Here is a 22,075-nt window from a genome sequence, read left to right as displayed (position 1 = left end):
AGACACATGCCACATGGCCAGGTAGTGTAATCCAAGGCATGAGCTGAGATAGCATGGCCTTCATCTTGACTTGTCGAGTTGGTGGAAGGCAGGGAGTAGTACAATGTGGTATTGTACTATAAATCTATAATATTATTATACTGATAACTCCAGGCTGGTGGAACGCATCATGCAGCCGATCCAAAGTACCGTCGTGGACATGGAAATCCAGTCGCAGGTCAGTTAAGTAGGAGCATTACCGTCACCATGGTCACGCAGGGATAATGTTCTACTACAGTATAATGCCGCTGACCCCTACTCTCTATAACTTAGTATAAGTGACAAGTGCAGGCGCATAGCACCGCCATTGGCGGTGGTCCGGCCAGAGGGGGTCCGGGGGGATGTCCCCCCGGATTTTTGTTTGAAATTAGGGTGCAAAATCCTGCATTCTGGGCACTTTTAGCATTGTTTTACTATGGTGGTCGTGGTCGGGCGAAAAAGTGGTCGACCGGCCGGAGCGGCTGCTACGCCCCTGAAGTGACAATCGACTGCATTTTCGTTAAATGGCATGAAAAACACACAAAAATCGACAAATGAGTGGGGAAGAACAGTTTGTAGGGACGCCACTTTTCACGGGGGGGGGGGCTCAATCAGAGTAGGAGGGCGCCCTGGCTGATTTATTTATTTATTTCACCTTCCCGTGGCCAGAGAATATAGGCCAATATGGAGGGAGGGGGGCGGTAGCCAGCCATGGCAGTAAATAAACCAAAGCAAAAAAATTACACATTACTGGAGGCAAAGAGAAGCACCTCGATAAAGAATTAGCAGTTATTAGAACACGAGCTTCATGTTGGCCTTGAAATCATTTAGCGTACAAGACGATTTCACTGATGGGGGGGGGGGGGGAGGGTTGCACAACATCAACACGTTCAGCAACTGCCGCCGGGTTAGATGTACGTCCGGACATAAGCGCATGCGCTTATATGTGCGGGAGTACGGTAACACGAAACTCGGAGTTACAGAAGAGCAACGTCTTTTTGGTCTGTCGACTTTGTGTAATGAACAGTAAGCAAGAGTACATAACCCCCCCCCCCCCCCCCCCCCAAGAGTGTGCAACTCCCACATACCCTGCTGTCCCGACAGAATTTCAAGTTGACGTCATTATTTATGATGCAATGCTCCTTGGACCAGTGATTTGCAACATGACTGTGTATGGATGTGAGCGCATCACACGTTTTTCTTTGCAATAATTTGTACAGATCAGATGGGCTTTGGTCCACCACAGGTTCCGGATTCGTCTGATAATCCGTGTACTGTGCGCATTGCATCATAAAAATGACGTCAACTTGAAATTCCGTCGGGACAACACCCATAGTCGAGTTGCACACTCTGGGGGGGGGGGGGGGGGGGGGGGTATCTACTCTTGACAGTAGTGAGCAGTGCTTTGCTGGAATATGAAGCCGGATTTTACTTTCTCTTTTTATGTCAGAAGGCAAACTTAACCTCCTCTTTGTTTGTACAACTTTTAAAATTCAACAACAGACAACGAAACAGCTTGCCATCACGAGGCATTGAGCTCAATCCCCTGACTCAGAGCCTTGGTTATTTCCCGTGATCCGCCCATGCACCTATTGACTCCAGAGCCTTGGTTATTTCCCGGGATCCGCCCATGCACCTATCGACATGGACACCAGGTATAGAAGCACTCATTACAGGGGCGTTGCGGACACGGTACGGTCACTACGGTATTGACCGTACCACTTTTTGCTCCAAGTACCCCGCCGTGAATCAATAAAATGCACTGATTGGGGCTCTGAATTTCCAAATTTTTTGACTCAGCCACCTCACCCTCACGAGTAAACTGTACTTCAGACGGCTGACCGTACCACACTAAAATACCTTCTGACGTTGCCCCTACATTACTAGTAGGCATGTCGCATATGCACATCAGTACAGTGAGTAGGCGGGCCTGATGGGGCGCACTACTTGCACATACAACCGACCTACCCTTTAACCTCTATAACCATAACCTCTATAACGACAACCTCTATAACGATATTACCCTTATAACGATATTTTTCTGCCAAACCAAATCACTCCATTGACTTTTGTATACAATGCCTTTAACCTCTATAACAATATTGCTATAACGATATTTAACAATATAAAATGGGCTGACCAATCGACATTTTCCATTTTATAACAATATCCAGCAGGGACTATGTAGAGTCCACTGTCAAGGTAGGGCAAGCTTCACTTGATAAGTCGCTGGAACATGACGAAATGCAATGGGGGCACAGTGGCGTGCACCGAGCCTTGAAAGGGGGGTTTCTAGAGTTGGTAAATTGTTTTCTGGAGACCCACTGTATTTGTGCACATGCGCATCCCCCTAACATCCCGTCGGAGATAACGGTGAGGGCTAGGGAGGAGGGGGATCAAGATTCAGTCAGGGGTGCGACGCGTATGCACGATAACCAATCCAGTAGACACCCTTTTCCTTTGGCAAGATTGCCCGAAAAAAGGTGGTTTCCAGACACCAAAAAACTCATACGGTGCACGCGCCTGGGGCGCCAGTGAGCACCTTGCTGTGTATGTACATCTGTTTTTGACGCTATGAAGAGTGTAAAAACGAACTAAATTCATGCTTTATGACGTATGTGTATGAAGGAACCAGTTACCCTTATACCAATATTACCCATAATAATATTTCTTGGTCGGACGCAAATATCGTTATAATATAACGGGGTAGGTCGACTGTAAGTCTGTATACACGTACCAGTATGTGGAAAGTTCCCGTGACACATGCTGTACTGTCTAGGTCTACTCAGTCTCAGCCCTAGTACAAGCACGCAACTTCGCAAGTGCACAGACAAATAAACAACAACAACAACAACAACAACAACAACAACAACAACAACAACAACAACAACAACAACAACAACAACAACAACAACAACAACAACAACAACAACAACAACAACAAGCGCTGGGTCACCGGTATGCGGTGCACATAATGCATGCATGTACTCACAAAATACGGATAGTAACAGTTGAACCTCCTACCTCATATTAATAGATTATCTGTCGCTGCACGTAGATCTACCCCTCGGCTCTAGCTCTGCAGGTCCTCTGCATGCCTCGGCCGTTTTGACTCATTTCCAAGGTTCCGTTCGGCACAAGCCTTCGGCAGCTCGCGGACGCAACTAAGCGGCGAGTATTTGTGTCGATGCTTCCTCTCCCGGACCATGTCGGAGGTTGGACATGTCATGTCGTACCGTAACACAACAACACTTGAAGTGTTTGGGAGTCCGTTACCATGGTTACCCGTGCACAAGAACTAGTCTAGAGGAAGACGAGTAGAGCGTTCGAGAACAGACAAGAACGTCGACAGCGTGTCTTTAGAAGCTGTTCCGTTTGCTGCCCGCCGACTAGAAGTACATGTGTCTGTACTGGAGCCGCGTGGAGGCTGCTGGGTGCCAGAGCTCCGCGGTCGCAGCCATTCATGGGCGAGTCCTTCCCGGCTCGTAAGTGCCAATAAGAGTAGGATGGTATTGACAACGATGCTTCAGAACGACAACGATGCTGCTGTCAACGACTACTAATTAACCCCCTTGCTTCTTTCGTCAACAAAATAGGGCTCTCGACAAACTCACGCATGGCACATAGGTAATGACACAGCAACGACATATTGCCAGGTGTGTCTTTACCACCATATTTTATCAACTACTTGGAAAAAGACTCGTGTAGGCTATCCTTTTGAAGTTTCAAGTCCCACTTTCCCACTGCATAGCCATAGGCATAGTAGTAGGTGCGAGACGAGCGTGTGCTTTCGCCCGATGCGAATGGTCGATGGCAGGGAGTCGTAAAAGCCCGGGAGAGGACACGGGATGCGCGCACGCGGACGAGGTATATTATGTATCAGATTTCAACGACCAGGAGGCTCTAAGTAGTGGCTGCAAATGACCGATATCCGTCACTTGCAGCTGTCCATCAGAGACCTGTAGCTGGCCTGAAGAGTTGTAAAATTACTCCTTCGTAGCCGGGCGAGTCCGAGCGAGGGCGATTCACGGCTTGGTCAAAAAACTGTCGGCCTGGAACGTCAACGTCGATCTGCCGACACAGTTCACCTGGTTCACACGCCTGACCTGGCATGCTGCCTTGCGTGAAAGGAACATTTTTCCGAAAGCAAGCTTCTTCTCCAAAATTCGAAATTTCCTTCCAAAAATGCCGTCGTCCTTGACCTCGAAGCTGAATGTTGTTAGGATAGAAAATTAGCGAAGATGTAGCCGACCCATTCTGGAAAGCTGTGTGCCCTCTGGATATGCAGTTGTTCGCCATGGTCAACAATCTTCTTCTCCTTCGTTCGTACTTTCACTTTCCTGACCACGAATACAAGCGGTACCCATGCTCAGGTTAGTGTTTATTTGTCTCTCTATGCACATACATGTAATACAATGTACTGTTCGTGCTGCAGGCACTGGCCGATCATGGGAATAGAGGAAGCAGCCAGCTTTCTTTGAATTCTCGTGCTTTCAACAAAAATATGTACACACTTTCATTGGCTCCTCTTTCCCACCGCCACCATGCATGCACTGCTTTTCAAATTTGTGTTTGCTTTGGCAGTGGTTTCATGGGTATCCTTCAGCCTTCCCTGGCATTCAAAATTCAGAATAGTTTCTACCCAGGTGCTAGTGCCTCTGTTCTGCTTAGTACATTGTAGTCAAATTATTTGCAACTGTCCACCCCTCCACACTGCACGCTTGGCTCACATTCACCACACCATAGCGAAGAAGTTTGTTCTTGGATAGATGTCTGAAGGATGTAGAGCATCTATCCAAGAACGAACTTCCTCGGTATGGTGTGGTAAATGTGGGCCAAGAGCGCAGTGAGGAGAAGTGGACAGTTTCAAATTATTTAGCCACATCCGATCCTTTCTCCGATAATTATGGACATTTTTTACAATATAGCCACTCATGCTTCTATTGAGAGGTAACACCACTCAGGAAACTGAGGAAAGCCAACCGGCGTTGCACAGGATTTGAGGTTGGGAAGAAAAGATGTTCCGATAAAAGAACTGCGAGTACATGGGAAACGTGTTATGGAAAGGGCAGTCTGAGTCGAACTAGGATCTCTTGTTCCAGACTGTACCGAAAGCGTGAATATGAATACAGTAGAATGCCAATAATCCGAACAATCACTTATCCGAAATGCCAGTTTCCATTGAATTGAAGGGACGAAAATTAGCTTCTGCTCATTTTCCCCAACCCCAAGCACCATTCAAGCGGTGCACAAGATGGTCTGCAACAGGTTGGAGCAACAATGTATCACCGTAGAGTCATATTGAGGAGCTAGATTGTGTCTAGTTCCTGTGAAGAGAATGTGAGAAATGATGGAAACGTGAAGTAATGTGCAAGTCTTAGATGGATGTGTGACTGCTCCCTTATCCGAATTTTTCCCCATCCGAACCCCCTGGAGAAAGCGTGCGCCCGAGGGGTGCGGATAATCTATTTACACTCTGCTGTAACACTTATGCACAATGCGTGCCGATGCACATTGGACAACGTTGCAAATGTAGAATTGTAGGTGGAATGTGGTTCACATTAGACAATCGGAGTACCCCCACCAAACGAAGAGTGCTCAACATCACAAGGTAGAGCTGGCATGTACTATCGAAAAAGAGTACATATACCATTAGCTGATGTTGTTAGTGTGCGTTACGAAGTCTGAAGAAAATGTTGAACGATCTCGGCTGGGATGACGGCTACTCCTTAGCTCAGTGGTTAGAGCATCGCTGGCCTCAAGCGAAGGTCCCTGGTTCGAGTCCTGGTGGTGACAGTCATTTTTTTCTTCAGACCTTTCTCGTTTGTGCCTTTCCCTCTAACCAGTGAATATTACTGTTAGCTTCGTACTTTGAGTGATTATCACTTACAGTTACATATACTTGATAATTTCTTAGCGCATGAAAATCGGAGTCAGTACCACAATATTCCTCCCTCACCATATGAGTCTAGATACGCTTTGAATGTGGAACAGGGTCCAGGACAGGATCGTCTGCTCTATCCGAATTATGGCCTGGTTGCAATTTGTCTATTTCCCAGCAGGTACATCGCACCAGGGAGTCATAGCACCTACACTTTAGGGAGACTACACAATACTTTATAGAATTTTGGGTCAGGATTTAGAGGTTCTCCGTGATCTGTGCAACCCGCGATCACGGCCTTGACCTACTGACCCTGAGAACGGCCCAGATTAGCAATGCCATGTACGAGCGGGTATAGATCTGCCCAATGGTGCCCCGGGGGTGGCTGAAACAGGAACCCCTGGGTCGAATCCCATGTCATTTAGCTTTACAGTCGCCTGTGCCGTCTACCTAGATGCTACAGCTCCCTGCGTTGCACGCAGTAAATGCAGCGCATCAAGTATACAGCCATGTAGTGTTGGTTGTCACCTGTTCTGATCGTGTGATATCACAAACAATCTTCTACGGTCCATTCATTCAAACCTGGCACGTTAGGGGCCGTCCATAATTATCTATCTTTAACAGATTGAGTATCTTTGAAACGAGAAAAAAAATCGTTCATGGGCGGGTGGGTCAAGAAGGGTTTCGTAATGAAAAATATTGATAGCTGAAACACTAGTCCATTCCAGCTATTTTTCGTTGAGGGGTGAGTAGGTGGGGGTGGGGGACGGTCACAAGTTACTCATAACTAAGCTTTTCATTTCGTGAAAATTATGGATAATGCCGGGTCCATAATTGTCGATCTTTTACACGAAGAGAAAAAGTTTCGTTTGTGGGTGGGTCAAGGGGAGTTTCGTTTCGAAAAAACATTGATATTGCAGACATCAATCAGGGGGGGGGGGGGGGGGGGGGTTGGTGGGTGGTTGGAGGAGGGTCCTTCTTTCATTTCCTGAAAATTATCGATAATGCTGGATAGCTCCTTAGTCTATGCAATAAAATAGTTGTTTTCTTCACACAGTACCGTAAAGTTTAAACAATATCCGGCCAGGTTTGTACCGAACATTTTTTCAAAAGGTAATTTCTCAAATGTTGCCTTGAGTACGTTCTCAGCAACATCGCGGGCCAGTTTCAAATAATTGGACTGCAAACTTGCATCGCTGGTTGTTGCAGCTCCATCACAGGTCGTATCACGGGAAATTGAGTCCAGCTCCACTTCTAGGTTCGGTAAGACGTGATGGGCATCACTTCCTGCATGCTGGTGCATGTGACTCAAGAGCTCTGGCTGGCAACCAGTTTTAGACTGCAGGTGCAATGCAAGATTTTCTGCGCTGTGCTATGCATTGTGCATTGCATTTCTCGAGAGACACTTCACGCTATGTGAAAAAAATTCGCTCAATGTGGTATTGTGCATCGTGCAGTGCAACTTTCCCACAAAACTGGACTCAAAGCACCTTATAGCTGTGGTTTACAGCAAAGATTTTCCTATTTGCGACTCTTGGTTTAATGGGTGCAGTAGCATGCATGTGCCTGGTGATATTGTTGCAATGGATCATAGTGAGGGCGTAGCAGTACTTGTGCACTGATAGTTGGTAATGGCATGAGTACATAACCAAGAGTGGGCAACTCGATGATCCCACTACCCACGGCAAGAAGTTTCATCACTTCGGTTCTTGTGGGCCATTGGGCTCACTAATACCATCATGCGTAGCCAGAGATCAAAACTTGTACATCACAGCTACGGTAGTTGAAGCAGAACAATGAACTGTGGATCCATGCCTACTGAACCTGATAAAACACTCTATCTACATGGCACATGTAGAAATATATGCGCTTTGCTCATAATCATTTGATTTCGAAGCCGATCGTACCTTATGTTAGTAGTTGCACATTCTTAGCAGTTATGTAGTTTGATAATAACGTTACGATAGATTATCAATGCTGGTGGAAAGGTGGAAACGTTATGCTGGTTGCATGATTTTGTACCCGGTGTGCCATGACCAGGCATGCTAATTCATAGGATATTAGCAAGTTTGCCTGCCTGCTGGGTGTTGTATCTTAGCTTCACTGTACTACAAATATGATAGGCTTACTTTTCCTAATTTGCTTCTTTATAACATTCAGTTTGTTTTGCTGCAATCTTTTCACGTGTTTTGCAGGATTGTAGCCAAGGGTGAATGCCATTATCATGAGCGAAGGTCTCTGAGAACCCATGTCTGAAAGCTGGTCATGTTGGCCCAACGATGACTTTCATTGCCTGTATCCGCCACCTTCATACTGGAATGAACTGGAACATGTTCACTCTCTGTTTCTCATATGGAAGGACGGAACAGATTGTGTGTCTGTCTCTGTGGATCACCGAAGGCTGAACACTCCAGTTGGAAGAATATTGGATCTCACAAAGTGACTGAATCTGAAGCGGCTGACATGCATCTGCACAGCGCTTTCTTTCTGAGATTTGCTTCAAGGCAGGTTATTGTGTACAGTTTTGTCCACGGTATTCCTATATTTGCCGAACGTATTTCTCTGGTAGTATTGTGACTACACACGCGCAATGATCTCTCCGTCATCGGTCTTTTGCAATGATGTGGCTCACTGATGACAGCATGCATAGCCATAGGTCAAACGAGCAGCTAAGGTAGTTGAAGCAGAAGAATGGATCGATGCATCCTGAACCTGGTGTACTGCCTATATGCACTCTCAGTAGTATTTGTAACGTGTTAACTATGAAGTATCAACATTGCTTCTCTTGTATATGGACGGTGTGAGTGATGTCAGATGGTCTGTACTGCCATGGCCGATGTTATTCATTGGAAGATGTTGGGTTGGGCCATTGTGCCCTCTTGCAATATGCTGTTGCAGCCTGAAGGCAATGAAAAAGCTCGAATGCTGATCTGCTTTCAAGCGTAGAATGTCACATTATGTGCATTACATATTTGCATAATTATGTTTTGTACTGGAGTGTGAATGTGCGGCAAGGGCATGCACATGTAAGTATATCGCACTGCAAACAGCCTAAGAGTTCACGTGGTATGTAATAAGTACACTTTTGGAAAGTGCGTGCACAGCCGAATCATGTAATGTTAAAACAGCCTTTGTGCTCCTCCCTGAATGGCTGCACAAGTAGAAATCTCCGTCTTCCTTTGCTTCTGCTTGAGCTGGCATGGTGGTCGTAGAGTTGGAAATTGTCAAGTATGATAACAATCGTTGTTTGGTCTGGAGACAAGAATGCATTTGGATATTTGTCCCAGGACTGCATGGCTTCCCAAACTGCACGTTGAATGCCATAGATGATTATTGTTCGGTTCAAGAAAGGACTCGTGGGTCTGTCTGGCTAGTAGCTCTCGCTAGTCCATTTCCATAGCACTTGCTCTGGATTCACTCGCTGGAATATTCTCCAGTTTCGAACAAGAAGTTTAGAAAACCTACTGGTGATATTAGTATGTTATACTAGTTTCTCCGCACTGTACCGCAGCTTTTGCTATCACACACATGTGGGCAAGAGTTCATGTGAACTCTTGATGTGGGTTATATAGTTTATCTACAATCCAGCATGATGTTCTTCCAAGAACGCCCCCGACCTAGGCCCTCGGAACGACGTTCTTGGGTGTGCAACATCACTTATAGTTCTAAATCTTAGAATTTAGCGCAGGATTTTAGTGATCACGGTTCCAAATGCATGTCATTGCACTCCACCTTTGGGATTAATTAAGAGCTGCATGCATGCCAAAGCTTGTCATAAAAGAAGAGCAGACTTAAATAGGCATCTTGTACGCATGATTTCTAAAATGTAACATCCCTGCCGAAGAGTGTTCTTCCATACTACAGTAGAGTCGAGCGTCCAAGAACGTTGTGTCGAAGAGGTTAGCCTGGGGTGTTCTTATTTTTCAGCCATCCGGCTGCGCTCTTATAACATGTTCTTAGAAACAATCATGTTAGGATCATATGTATCCCGAAAGCTGCCGGAAAACCAACACCGCCATTCTTAACTTTAGGCGGTGGCGTTCTTAGCATTTCAGGCTGGACATTCTTGGGCAACACGTTCTTCGGCGCCCGACTCTACTGTAGTACTGTACATGAAATACAGCTGCTACAACTGTAGTAATATAGAATGCCGATTATCCGAATAATTGATCGTCCAAACTGCTCAGGCTGCATGGTAGCAGGCTGTCATCAACATGCATCCCATGATAATTTCGAGGAGCTGGAGTGTGTGCCAAAAAGAATGAGGAATGAAAGTATGCATGGGGAAATGAGTATGTTTTAGATGAGTGTTTTCCCTCGCCCTTATCCGAACATACATGCACTCAATCGCCATAACCCCTGGAGATGAGTCCATGCAAAGAGGAGTGCAGACCATCAGAGCTCATAATATACTTTAAAGCACACACGACACACACACAGAGCTTCAGAACCTGAGAGAGTATGATATGGGTATGTCACAAGTACTCCCAGGTCCCGAAGCTTTCGTCTCAACAAAGGATCATAATCGACGACTTGTAATGAACTACAATTTGGCAGTATTATACCGTACTTGTTTACATTCAATTTAGGAATGAGTTTAAAGCATGAGAACTATCCACAGCAGACATTCTCACTGTTCGGAGTTGCCAAAAAAGTGGTGCATGTACAAATCAGGGATGGGTACAATACCACCATCTGAGGTGAGTCTATCAGGAAAGTGAGTGTTGTCCACTCTATAAAATGGGGTCCCTCAAGAAAGATGTGATTTTGCAGCCATGGACGTTTCCGACCCAGGTGACCGTATATACAGTGATCTAAGTTATGCAAAGCTTGACATGAATGATTGGCTGGACACGTCGAAGAGAAGGAAGAGAGAAGCAGACCAACCTTACACCAGCTGAGTGTAGTGGCCCAAAACAACAAACTAATTCTGTGTGGCCTTAGGAGCTGGGCAAGAGGTGTACAGTGAATTAAACAATACAGTAAACGTGGGAGAAGAAAGTTTAAACAATATCCGGCCAGGTTTGTACCGAACATTTTTTCAAAAGGTAATTTCTCAAATGTTGCCTTGAGTACGTTCTCAGCAACATCGCGGGCCAGTTTCAAATAATTGGACTGCAAACTTGCATCGCTGGTTGTTGCAGCTCCATCACAGGTCGTATCACGGGAAATTGAGTCCAGCTCCACTTCTAGGTTCGGTAAGACGTGATGGGCATCACTTCCTGCATGCTGGTGCATGTGACTCAAGAGCTCTGGCTGGCAACCAGTTTTAGACTGCAGGTGCAATGCAAGATTTTCTGCGCTGTGCTATGCATTGTGCATTGCATTTCTCGAGAGACACTTCACGCTATGTGAAAAAAATTCGCTCAATGTGGTATTGTGCATCGTGCAGTGCAACTTTCCCACAAAACTGGACTCAAAGCACCTTATAGCTGTGGTTTACAGCAAAGATTTTCCTATTTGCGACTCTTGGTTTAATGGGTGCAGTAGCATGCATGTGCCTGGTGATATTGTTGCAATGGATCATAGTGAGGGCGTAGCAGTACTTGTGCACTGATAGTTGGTAATGGCATGAGTACATAACCAAGAGTGGGCAACTCGATGATCCCACTACCCACGGCAAGAAGTTTCATCACTTCGGTTCTTGTGGGCCATTGGGCTCACTAATACCATCATGCGTAGCCAGAGATCAAAACTTGTACATCACAGCTACGGTAGTTGAAGCAGAACAATGAACTGTGGATCCATGCCTACTGAACCTGATAAAACACTCTATCTACATGGCACATGTAGAAATATATGCGCTTTGCTCATAATCATTTGATTTCGAAGCCGATCGTACCTTATGTTAGTAGTTGCACATTCTTAGCAGTTATGTAGTTTGATAATAACGTTACGATAGATTATCAATGCTGGTGGAAAGGTGGAAACGTTATGCTGGTTGCATGATTTTGTACCCGGTGTGCCATGACCAGGCATGCTAATTCATAGGATATTAGCAAGTTTGCCTGCCTGCTGGGTGTTGTATCTTAGCTTCACTGTACTACAAATATGATAGGCTTACTTTTCCTAATTTGCTTCTTTATAACATTCAGTTTGTTTTGCTGCAATCTTTTCACGTGTTTTGCAGGATTGTAGCCAAGGGTGAATGCCATTATCATGAGCGAAGGTCTCTGAGAACCCATGTCTGAAAGCTGGTCATGTTGGCCCAACGATGACTTTCATTGCCTGTATCCGCCACCTTCATACTGGAATGAACTGGAACATGTTCACTCTCTGTTTCTCATATGGAAGGACGGAACAGATTGTGTGTCTGTCTCTGTGGATCACCGAAGGCTGAACACTCCAGTTGGAAGAATATTGGATCTCACAAAGTGACTGAATCTGAAGCGGCTGACATGCATCTGCACAGCGCTTTCTTTCTGAGATTTGCTTCAAGGCAGGTTATTGTGTACAGTTTTGTCCACGGTATTCCTATATTTGCCGAACGTATTTCTCTGGTAGTATTGTGACTACACACGCGCAATGATCTCTCCGTCATCGGTCTTTTGCAATGATGTGGCTCACTGATGACAGCATGCATAGCCATAGGTCAAACGAGCAGCTAAGGTAGTTGAAGCAGAAGAATGGATCGATGCATCCTGAACCTGGTGTACTGCCTATATGCACTCTCAGTAGTATTTGTAACGTGTTAACTATGAAGTATCAACATTGCTTCTCTTGTATATGGACGGTGTGAGTGATGTCAGATGGTCTGTACTGCCATGGCCGATGTTATTCATTGGAAGATGTTGGGTTGGGCCATTGTGCCCTCTTGCAATATGCTGTTGCAGCCTGAAGGCAATGAAAAAGCTCGAATGCTGATCTGCTTTCAAGCGTAGAATGTCACATTATGTGCATTACATATTTGCATAATTATGTTTTGTACTGGAGTGTGAATGTGCGGCAAGGGCATGCACATGTAAGTATATCGCACTGCAAACAGCCTAAGAGTTCACGTGGTATGTAATAAGTACACTTTTGGAAAGTGCGTGCACAGCCGAATCATGTAATGTTAAAACAGCCTTTGTGCTCCTCCCTGAATGGCTGCACAAGTAGAAATCTCCGTCTTCCTTTGCTTCTGCTTGAGCTGGCATGGTGGTCGTAGAGTTGGAAATTGTCAAGTATGATAACAATCGTTGTTTGGTCTGGAGACAAGAATGCATTTGGATATTTGTCCCAGGACTGCATGGCTTCCCAAACTGCACGTTGAATGCCATAGATGATTATTGTTCGGTTCAAGAAAGGACTCGTGGGTCTGTCTGGCTAGTAGCTCTCGCTAGTCCATTTCCATAGCACTTGCTCTGGATTCACTCGCTGGAATATTCTCCAGTTTCGAACAAGAAGTTTAGAAAACCTACTGGTGATATTAGTATGTTATACTAGTTTCTCCGCACTGTACCGCAGCTTTTGCTATCACACACATGTGGGCAAGAGTTCATGTGAACTCTTGATGTGGGTTATATAGTTTATCTACAATCCAGCATGATGTTCTTCCAAGAACGCCCCCGACCTAGGCCCTCGGAACGACGTTCTTGGGTGTGCAACATCACTTATAGTTCTAAATCTTAGAATTTAGCGCAGGATTTTAGTGATCACGGTTCCAAATGCATGTCATTGCACTCCACCTTTGGGATTAATTAAGAGCTGCATGCATGCCAAAGCTTGTCATAAAAGAAGAGCAGACTTAAATAGGCATCTTGTACGCATGATTTCTAAAATGTAACATCCCTGCCGAAGAGTGTTCTTCCATACTACAGTAGAGTCGAGCGTCCAAGAACGTTGTGTCGAAGAGGTTAGCCTGGGGTGTTCTTATTTTTCAGCCATCCGGCTGCGCTCTTATAACATGTTCTTAGAAACAATCATGTTAGGATCATATGTATCCCGAAAGCTGCCGGAAAACCAACACCGCCATTCTTAACTTTAGGCGGTGGCGTTCTTAGCATTTCAGGCTGGACATTCTTGGGCAACACGTTCTTCGGCGCCCGACTCTACTGTAGTACTGTACATGAAATACAGCTGCTACAACTGTAGTAATATAGAATGCCGATTATCCGAATAATTGATCGTCCAAACTGCTCAGGCTGCATGGTAGCAGGCTGTCATCAACATGCATCCCATGATAATTTCGAGGAGCTGGAGTGTGTGCCAAAAAGAATGAGGAATGAAAGTATGCATGGGGAAATGAGTATGTTTTAGATGAGTGTTTTCCCTCGCCCTTATCCGAACATACATGCACTCAATCGCCATAACCCCTGGAGATGAGTCCATGCAAAGAGGAGTGCAGACCATCAGAGCTCATAATATACTTTAAAGCACACACGACACACACACAGAGCTTCAGAACCTGAGAGAGTATGATATGGGTATGTCACAAGTACTCCCAGGTCCCGAAGCTTTCGTCTCAACAAAGGATCATAATCGACGACTTGTAATGAACTACAATTTGGCAGTATTATACCGTACTTGTTTACATTCAATTTAGGAATGAGTTTAAAGCATGAGAACTATCCACAGCAGACATTCTCACTGTTCGGAGTTGCCAAAAAAGTGGTGCATGTACAAATCAGGGATGGGTACAATACCACCATCTGAGGTGAGTCTATCAGGAAAGTGAGTGTTGTCCACTCTATAAAATGGGGTCCCTCAAGAAAGATGTGATTTTGCAGCCATGGACGTTTCCGACCCAGGTGACCGTATATACAGTGATCTAAGTTATGCAAAGCTTGACATGAATGATTGGCTGGACACGTCGAAGAGAAGGAAGAGAGAAGCAGACCAACCTTACACCAGCTGAGTGTAGTGGCCCAAAACAACAAACTAATTCTGTGTGGCCTTAGGAGCTGGGCAAGAGGTGTACAGTGAATTAAACAATACAGTAAACGTGGGAGAAGAAGTGACAAGACTGAGTATGATACACTGTGCCAGCACAGTGCACGTACTAGTGCAACTGTTTGTGTAGTTACAGTTAGCCCACACAAGCAGGTCACTCGATTGTAGATACACAGAGCGCATTCTACATCATACAAAACATGTTGAGCTAGGCAGCAGTGGCTGGCATTTACCGGCATGCACCAATGCCAATGCGCGGCTTGAGCAAATAGTACAAGCCTCGGAACACCCATACGCCATTTTAGAGACAGAACAAGGCGATGAGTAAGCACCAAAGGATTATATGAATAGCGGCCAGGCAATAATTCAGGCCACTGCTGCTAATCAAGGACTAGTTACTAGTACTAGTATGTTGTCAGTGTACCCTGAAACGATGCAATCACAGCGAACGTGATACATGCACATCATGTTGCCTGGTTCTTGGTTAAAAGTTGTATCCTCAATGCTTGAGGTTTGTGGGGTCCCTCCAGCTTCTCAGAGTCCTGCACAAAAAAGATAAAAGCAAGTGCAGGTAGAATAATAGTAAGCTCACATAAAACCTCTTCGTCTTGCTAACGAATTTCGTGATAAATGAGGCTACAGGAAAAAAAAGTTCAACCATAATGCAAAAAGGCAACTTTAGCTAATCATATTTTTGGCAGCAACACTATACTGTTTGTATAGGAGAGTTGGCTTGGTGCATTCATGCCAAATGCACTCCCTATAGTATTTATACTGTACTTCATCATTTTACTTGGGCATTCATTCCCAGTAGCCCTAATGTCTTCTAACAGAGTGCGCAAGGTACTGCATATTCGGCGCATATTTTATTTTCGGCTATTATCGGCCTGTGCATTTTTAATTCGGAAAGTGGTGGACATCACGCAACTGAATTGTAAATAAAAGGGGGTTCGTCAACTGACAACCGCATACTTTTTCGACGTCACTGATAGAAGAATTTTTCGTCCAGTGCATGCGCCAAGAGTGAATAGCAACCGAATAGAGCGGTTGTCATTTGACAACCCCCCCCCCCTTTTATATACTAGAGGAAACGCAAAAGGTAACAAGATTACGTAACCAAAGGTAAGAAGGCACTGAACGAACTGTCAACCTACGAATACAACCTCAGTGCAACAACGTGCTCTTTCTGCTTACACAAGCAGAAAGAGAAAGAGAAAGAGCACGTTGTTGCACTGAGGTTGTATTCGTAGGTTGACACTTTGTTCAGTGCCTTCTCCCCTTTTATTTACTGGGCATTCGTAGCCTAAAATTCCTTTTGCAAGGTTCAATGTGACAGTGTATACAGGCATCAGCAGTACAGGCTGAAATTTCAATGTGGCCGAGATGTGTTTTGCCCTGGGGAGGCTGCAATTTAAAAGCGTCGACAATTTGCATACTTTACAACACAGTACTGAGCATGCGGTGAGCTGATAACAAAATGAATTGGAGGTACTAATAATGCTAAGGGATTCGGGGGCGCATCAAAGGGGTCAGCACCAAGGAATGGGATAGATTTGTGCCCAGTTCGGGTATGTATATTGGGTATAGAACGGAAATTATTGGCTTAGCCTCGGGCGACTCCTACCAGTATTACCACCAATGGCGCATGGCTGCTGATCTCTGTGATAGAAATGAGACGTGTATGTGAAACCAAAATACGGCTTTTCAAGATGTATGTGCATTTTGTGAAGATCTGATGTAAGTCATTAGGGATACCTTGTTGGGTCTTGCCAACATTCAATTATTATGATGCTCATATCTATGCAATAACATTAATGGAATTATCAGCAAGAATCAATAACCCCAAGAGTATGCAGCTTTGTACATGGAGTCTGCCACAACACGTTGACCAAAGTACATGAACCTAGACACGAGCTGGGGAATCAGCTGAGCTGCTGCATCATTTATGATCTGCTATAGTTTCCAGTCTCCACGGAGGTTTTTCTTGGAGACGTCGAATCTACAGTATTAGGTGTGAAACTGTTGTACTAAACCGCAGGAGATAGAATCTATTCAGCTCAGACAACATTTCACTACGTACGGAAGGAAGTACGCCGATCAAAGCTTGCTACACTCCCGTTTAGTCAACTTAACGGCCCAAATAATGCTTGGGTCATGAACTCATCGCTGTTGGTCTTTCGAGGGTGCCTGACAATGGTTGTTAATGCACAGCACCAGCCGAGCCAAATGACAAGATCAGAGACATAGATCTTCCTAGTTCAATTGCTGAAACGTGACTTGTGCAAACGTTATGTAGCAAAAGGAACTGTACTACGGCACTACACGCCATTCACAATAATCAAAAATGCCCACATGACAAAAAAGAATTTCATCAACGGAGCCCCGGGATTTTTTCTTCTGTACTTATGCATTATGGAGTCATAGCATAAGGGAGACGGCACGGTAGACTTTCAGCCTAAATCATAACGAGGGCCAGCTGGGCAGCTCAAAAGAGAGCTCTATGCACTATTGGCAGAGTGGTATACATGAATAGAGAGTGACCACCCAGTGCGTGAAGCTTTTCGTGTCACCCTAGAAAATTTCAAAAATTGATAATGTGGGTTCAACCCCGGGCTGCCAGTGACAGTTGCCCTTACTGCCTTAGGGGCAAGTGCGATACATACATGCTCGCATATAGTATCGCTTGACTGACCCATGCTTGGGGCCAGTGGGTCAAGTCCGCGATCATGAGTTGCATAAACCACAGATCATGTAGAATCTCCATGGATCCAATCTGTGTACTGTAAAAGCAGAAATTTTCGGTGGTGCAATATTTTCAGAATTCTCCAAAATCGGCGGTTCGGTGGAGGGAAATTTTCGGTAATACCCGCTTTCCAGGTAAGGGTGCTAGTACTACTCAGTAGTACCGAACAATTTTGGTGCTTTTTTTCGGTAAAAATTGTCGGCACCGAAGTTACCGAAAATAAAACACCACTGAAAATTTCTGCTTTTACAGTACATCATTTTGGGTATTATGATCTCGTGTTGTTTCCTTGGGTGCTACGACTCCCTCCCTGACATGCATTGATCCATGGCACGGTATGATTTGGGCAATTTCAGCCAATCAGTAGACGTTCTGAGAGGGGCATATTCAACGATACACCCCGCTCAGTTCACATGGGTCGCGCCAAGAGTGAATATTGGGAGGAGTCTTGGGAAAGTGCCCTGGGAGAAATGGATAGCACCATTGTATACATGCACTGCATTCCCCATAATTTCCTCGTGTTATGTCCTCGGGAAAATATTTAACGTATACCCTTCATATACTCATAGAATAATCCAAATGCATCTGCAGTCAACCACGGGTATAACAACCCACGGATAGTGACACTATCTTCAGACCTAGTAACAATATAGCCGTATTTTATAAACCCCGTGAATGACGACAACTCCCAAATAGCAACACTTTTCTCATGCCCGATCAAGGGTCGTTCGTTACTGGCAAAGTTAGCTGGACATCATATCATGTAGTCATTATTATTTCAGGCAGGGACAATGAAATACACCCCCGCCCCCATTCCTGCAGAGGGAACAGTGCTGTGTCCAGGTCGCATGCAGCATGGAGGTGCTAGTAAGCCGCTGGCATATTTTCTCTTGTGGATCGATGTACAGTGCGTGACAATGCTTCCACAGTGGTGGTGGTGGTGGTGGTGGCAGGAGCATACTGCACTGCAGGGCATTACAGCACTGGCATACTATTATTTTCTCTTGCAGACGTGCCGTTCACGACAATGCTTCTATAGTGGTGGTCACGGTGGTGGTGTGGTGGTGGTGGTCACGGTGGTGGTCATGGTGGTGGTGGTGGTGGTGGTGGTGGCGGCGGCGGCGGTGGTGGTGGTGGTCATGGTGGTGGTGGTGGTCATGGTGGTGGTGGTGGTGGTGGTTGTGGTGCTGCTGGTGGTGGTTGTGGTGCTGCTGGTGGTGGTTGCGGTGGTGGGAGCATTCTGCACTGCAGGGCATTAAAGCAAGCTCGATTGTGCATGCATGGTGGCGGTGGGAAAGAGGAGCCAATGAAAGTGTGTACATATTTTTGTTGAAAGCACGAGAATTCAAAGAAAGCTGGCTGCTTCCTCTATTCCCATGATCGGCCAGTGCCTGCAGCACGAACAGTACATTGTATTACATGTATGTGCATAGAGAGACAAATAAACACTAACCTGAGCATGGGTACCGCTTGTATTCGTGGTCAGGAAAGTGAAAGTACGAACGAAGGAGAAGAAGATTGTTGACCATGGCGAACAACTGCATATCCAGAGGGCACACAGCTTGCCAGAATGGGTCGGCTACATCTTCGCTAATTTTCTATCCTAACAACATTCAGCTTCGAGGTCAAGGACGACGGCATTTTTGGAAGGAAATTTCGAATTTTGGAGAAGAAGCTTGCTTTCGGAAAAATGTTCCTTTCACGCAAGGCAGCATGCCAGGTCAGGTGTGTGAACCAGGTGAACTGTGTCGGCAGATCGACGTTGACGTTCCAGGCCGACAGTTTTTTGACCAAGCCGTGAATCGCCCTCGCTCGGACTCGCCCGGCTACGAAGGAGTAATTTTACAACTCTTCAGGCCAGCTACAGGTCTCTGATGGTCAGCTGCAAGTGACGGATATCGGTCATTTGCAGCCACTACTTAGAGCCTCCTGGTCGTTGCAATCTGATACATAATATACCTCCGCGGACGATGTTTGCCTCGGCCAGAAAGTGAAGCACGCTACAAGTTGTAGGCCGGCGCGGCCGGATCTGCTCGATCCACGGCGCTGTGCTTGTCTTCAGGGCAGGGAGTCCTAAAATACCAATATTTTACAACTCGTTGTTGACACCATTATCCGAAACTGGTGGCGAAGGAAGGATAAACATGATTGTATGTCTGTCAGACTCAGTACAGGGGTGGGGAGTTGAGTGTGTGTGTGTGTGGGGGGGGGGGGGGGGGGGAGGCGTGTGTATGTGCACATGTGCTTGTACTTTTGTGTGTGTTTGTACAGTGTTTGTGTGTGTGCTTGTGTGTGTGCGCGCGAACGTGTGTGTGCATTTTTGTGCACAATTCCGTTATGAAGTACAAATGATAGGTTTACCTTTTGTACACTCGCCAAGACTTCCGTTTCCTAAACGGCTCAAGTCACCGCGTACTCAGTATACGAGTAGAAAAGTGTTGAAATTATCAAGATTTATAAATAACGACCTGCAACCATGTACAATGTAGATAGATAGGGAACACACATTGATTGTTTTTAAAAGAATCCAGGCATTATCATGAATCATGGAACGAGTGCGTAATAATGCTCTATGTTGCGTTTTGACGATGCTGAAGGAAGGGAGCCGTCGCGATTTACTCACAACACACGCACAGAAGTCCACTCGACTGCAATTTCTGACACAAATTCATAAATCCACGAGTACGCCGAGGAAGCTCAGCGGATCTCCACAAGAACTTTCGCCCATCACCTGCAATGGAATATGGGCTGTATGATACGACCAGTGGTTAACACGGGAAGTGGCGTCATTTTCCACAAATCTCGTTTCATTCACAACCATTTGACTGCAATTCAGTGCAATTTCTGCCGCAAATTCAACTCCACGAGTACGAGGAAGCTCAGCGGATCTCAACACGAACGTTCGCCCATCACCTGCAATGGAATATGGGCTGTATGCTACGACCAGCGGCTAACACGGGAAGTGGCGTCATTTTCCACAAATCTCGTTTCATTCACAACCATTTGACTGCAATTCAGTGCAATTTCTGCCACAAATTCAACTCCACGAGTACGAGGAAACTCAGCGGATCTCAACACGAACGTTGGCCCATCACCTGCAATGGAATATGGGCTGTATGCTACGACCAGCGGCTAACACGGGAAGTGGCGTCATTTTCCACAAATCTCGTTTCATTCACAACCATTTGACTGCAATTCAGTGCAATTTCTGCCACAAATTCAACTCCACGAGTACGAGGAAACTCAGCGGATCTCAACACGAACGTTGGCCCATCACCTGCAATGGAATATGGGCTGTATGATACGACCAGCGGCTAACACGGGAAGTGGCGTCATTTTCCACAAATCTCATTTCGTTCACCCCAACTCAAATAAAAGTGAAGTACAATTAGGGATTTGTCTTGCATTTCCATCGCCTCAGAATAAATTAACTTCGATAAACTGAGAGAGAATGAGTGAGGCAGCTGGAAGATGAGGATGAAAATAGAGATCAGAAGACTCGACGGAGCAATCGTCTCCGTGCTCTAAGAGAAATCGGAGAATGTCCCAATTAGTATTTCAAGAAGACATCACAATTTTCGAAAATAATAATTTCCTTGCCTCGCAACACCGATTCCTGGCAGCGTTCCCCGGCAGCGCGAGGCAAAGATGTTTTCTGGGAATGTGTGCCGTGTCCTCTCCCGGGCTTTTACGACTCCCTTATCATGGTTATCTGGGTTCGAGGTTTCGTAATGACACAGTCATCATGATCAGGGAGCCCTACACATACTGATCATGATGTCTGTACCCACTACCAGGGAGCCCTACACATATGTGGTATGTGTAGGGCTCCCTGGTCTGTACTGTAGACTACAGACAAGAGTGTGGTGTAGAGGGGCCCATGAATCGTTATTTCTATGCATGCATATGCGCACATGAAAACGGTCAATGCGAAAGGCATGAATCAGGGAGTAGTAAAATACCGGTGTTTTTCTACTCCCTGGCCTGAATAATAAAATTAATAATTATTATGAACCTGTGACGTACATATGTGTGACCCTATCTTTGGAAATAAAAAAATTGTGGGAAATAAAATAAAAAATCGCTCGCTCGCACCGATTTTCACAGGCTCATGACCTGAGAATCAACTTTATTTTGTACCATGGCCTAAGTCTTGGTTTTTACACACTCACGGTGTACTCGGTAACACAGCTTGTCTCTCCTAGAAGAGTGCCGGGTAAAGGAAGAGCTGAGTGTACTTGTACGTGTACGCGCACACACACAAACACGTACAGATGCGCACATGCGCAAAAAACGAGCGTGCACGCACACACACACACACCTGACCTTTGACGCCCATCGCCGGAGGCGATGATAGCAATGCTACGGGAGAAGCCATAGCAACTTGTGCTGGGATTGCACCATTCAACAGCTTACACACACACACACACACACACACACACACACACACACACACACACACACACACACACACACACACACAAAGGCACACACACACGCGCGCGAACACACACATAAAGGCACACACACACACACGCGCGCGAACACAGATGCCATGACAA

General features: G+C 45.6%; 2 long non-coding RNA genes across 2 annotated transcripts; both read right to left on the bottom strand.

Moving 5' to 3' along the window:
- Positions 1–14,367: 14,367 nt before the first annotated feature.
- On the bottom strand, positions 14,368–19,294 carry LOC135828547 (uncharacterized). The gene is made up of 2 exons (XR_010555702.1): positions 18,967–19,294; positions 14,368–15,312 (listed from the first exon to the last, which is right to left on the bottom strand). It is a non-coding gene; the product is annotated as an uncharacterized LOC135828547 (long non-coding RNA).
- Positions 19,295–19,941: 647 nt separating this feature from the next.
- On the bottom strand, positions 19,942–21,195 carry LOC135828441 (uncharacterized). The gene is made up of 2 exons (XR_010555667.1): positions 20,427–21,195; positions 19,942–20,244 (listed from the first exon to the last, which is right to left on the bottom strand). It is a non-coding gene; the product is annotated as an uncharacterized LOC135828441 (long non-coding RNA).
- Between the last annotated feature and the right edge of the window lie 880 nt (positions 21,196–22,075).

This window comes from Sycon ciliatum, chromosome 12 (assembly GCF_964019385.1).
Source record: "Sycon ciliatum chromosome 12, ocSycCili1.1, whole genome shotgun sequence".
In the NCBI taxonomy this organism is placed as follows: domain Eukaryota; kingdom Metazoa; phylum Porifera; class Calcarea; order Leucosolenida; family Sycettidae; genus Sycon; species Sycon ciliatum.
Note: the sequence above shows the minus strand (reverse complement) of the source record. Positions and strands in the feature narration are given on the sequence as shown.